We start from the raw sequence: 3,177 nt of genomic DNA on the forward strand, positions 1-3,177 counted from the left end.
AGCGGAAAGCGTAGGCAGGATCATTCGCGGAGAGGCTGGTTTGCGTCACGGTCTGGGCTGTGCTCGCAAGTCTCTGCGGCTCTGTGGGCGGAGCAGTAGCCGTAGCAAGCCGTGAAGCATCTGGATAGAACGCTTTCCGCGGTGCACGGGTAAACATCGGCCTAAGTCATCAGGCCGTTGAGAATTTCCTTTGCCTCCTGCGGAAGGAGAGGCATTAGTGCGTCTTCTTGATCATTGCATCCCCGTGGCTGGGGACGGCCAAGCAGATCGGTACAGGCACTGCTTATCTCACCGGTGCAAGAAACTGCCGGGAGCTGTGCTCACAGCCTTGTCAGCATGTAAACCTAGGAAAGACGTAGAGATGGGGCTTCACCTGAAGCAAATTCTAGATCAGTAGATGCAGCCTGGTCTTTAAAAAGCTAATTATAAGGAATATTGCTTTACAACAGAGTTGAGGAGGAATTTCTTTAACCTGAGGGCAGTGAATCTGTGGAATTCATTGCCACCAGCAGCTGTGCAGGCTAAGTCATTGGGTATGTTTAAGGCAGAGGTTGATGCATTCTTGATTAGTGGCTACAGGGAGAAGGCAGGAGAATGGGGTTGGAGGGGTAATAAATCAGCCATGATAGAATGGCAGAGCAGACTAGATGGGCCAAAAGGCCTACTCCTGCTCATACGTCTTATTATAAAAGTTTTATTTAAATTTTACTTTATTTAGACACACGGAGTGGAACAGGCCCCACTGGCCCAACAAGCTGTGCTGCCCAGTAACCCATCGATGGACCTTGGCCTAATCACAGGACAATTTACAATAACAAATTAACCTACGAACCTGTAAGTCTTGGGACAGTGGGAGGAAACCCACGTGGTCACGGGGAGAACGTACAAACTCCTCACAGACGGCGTCAGAGTTGAACTCTGAATTCTGACCCTCCCCCCCCCAAGCTGTAATAACGCTGCGCTACCCACTACGCTCGAACCCGAGGGAGAGACAGCAAAAGGATCTGCTGTGACGGGGGGCGGGGAGACAGCACGCACAGCGGGACTCTCACTAGCTGCCCAGGCAGATTTTAATTTTGCACCGTGTCAGAGAGTGAGTGATGTTCATTGTTGAATTTGTGTGGTCCTTTTATTGACCATTTTGTTAGAAGCATGTGAGCTGCTTTCTGTTTGTCAGAGGCCCATGTGGGAGGAGTCAGGGGATGAGTTGCCTATCAGATAATTTAATTTAAAATCCGTACAACTGCAGAGAAGCTAAACTCAGGCTGACGTCACTGTTGTCTGGGGATGTCTGATTTATGGGTATATGTACCTAGGTGCACAGAGTGACCAGAATATAAAAGGAATCGGGAAAAATAATAGTTTTTTCTGCCCTGGTGCGAGCTAATCCCGATTGACACGGTGAAATGTTTTCAGAGAAACAGCTTGGTGATATGCAGACTGATCCTTCACCTCAGGCCTGCAGTTTCTGTTTTCAAGGTGACCTCTTGTCGGAGCTGAATCTGGACGCGCTGATTGCTCGGCCAGAACAGCCGACGTCTCCGCAAGGCTTCAGGCACGTGTGAGCCGTATCCTGGCATGTTGAAGTAAGCAGGTGTCTCACGTCGGGATGTGAGCACCAACACGCTGGAAACAGGGGCAAGGCAGCAGTCTCGGGCGTGGGGGGGGGGGAGGGGGAGAGAGGGCAAGAAAGACGGGGAGAGAAAAGTAAAAATAAACGTTTCTTGCTCTGAATGGTAGATAATCTGTGATTGAAAATTTGAAGAACAGTAAGAGCCTAGGCCCTTCGGTTAACTGAAGTGCCAAGCACAGACCCAACAACCTTCAATAAACTGAACTTCATTCAGGACACAACTTCAGCCATCAGCAGGTTACAGACATCGGACAGGAGCTCCAGGAGTCTCAGGGCTCACAGCACCAGGAGTCTCAGGACCCACAACACCAGGGACCTCAGGGCCCACAACACCAGGGGCCTCAGGATCCACAACACCAGGGGCCTCAGGACTCACACCTCCAGGAGTCTCAGGACCCACAACACCAGGGGCCACAGGACTCACAACACCAGGGGCCTCAGGGCCCACAACACCAGGGGCCTCAGGACCCACAACACCAGGGGCCTCAGGACCCACAACACCAGGGGCCTCAGGATCCACAACACCAGGAGTCTCAGGACCCACAACACCACAGGCCTCAGGACCCACAACACCAGGAGTCTCAGGACTCACAACACCAGGGGCCTCAGGACTCACAATGCCAGGGGCCTCAGGACCCACAACACTAGGGGCCACAGGACTCACAACACCAGGGGCCTCAGGGTCCACAACACCAGGGGCCTCAGGACCCACAACACCAGGGGCCTCAGGACTCACAATGTCAGGGGCCTCAGAACCCACAACACCAGGGACTTCAGGGCCCACACAACCAGGAGTCTCAGGACCCACAACACCAGGGGCCACAGGACTCACAACACCAGGGGCCTCAGGCCCACACCACCAGGAGTCTCAGGACCCACAACACCAGGGGCCACAGGACTCACAACACCAGGGGCCTCAGGATCCACAACACCAGGGGCCTCAGGATCCACAACACCAGGGGCCTCAGGACCCACAACACCAGGGGCCTCAGGGCCCACAACACCAGGAGTTTCAGGACCCACAACACTAGGGGCCACAGGACTCACAACACCAGGGGCCTCAGGATCCACAACACCAGGGGCCTCAGGACTCACAACACCAGGGGCCACGGGACTCACAACACCAGGGGCCTCAGGGCCCACACCACCAGGGGCCTCAGGACTCACAACACCAAGGGCCTCAGGATCCACAACACCAGGGGCCTGAGGACTCACCACACCAGGGGTCACAGGACTCACAACACCAGGGGCCTCAGGACCCACAACACCAGGGGCCTCAGGACTCACAACACCAGGAGCCTCAGGACTCACAACACCAGGGGCCTCAGGATCCACAACACCAGGAGTCTCAGGATCCACAACACCAGGGGCCTCAGGACTCACAACACCAGGGGCCTCAGGACCCACAACACCAGGGGCCTCAGGATCCACAACACAAGGGGCCTCAGGATCAACAACACCAGGGGCCTCAGGACTCACAACACCAGGGGCCACAGGACTCACAACACCAGGGGCCTCAGGACCCACTACACCAGGGGCCTCAA

Source organism: Hypanus sabinus, chromosome 25 (assembly GCF_030144855.1).
Source record: "Hypanus sabinus isolate sHypSab1 chromosome 25, sHypSab1.hap1, whole genome shotgun sequence".
In the NCBI taxonomy this organism is placed as follows: Eukaryota; Metazoa; Chordata; class Chondrichthyes; order Myliobatiformes; family Dasyatidae; genus Hypanus; species Hypanus sabinus.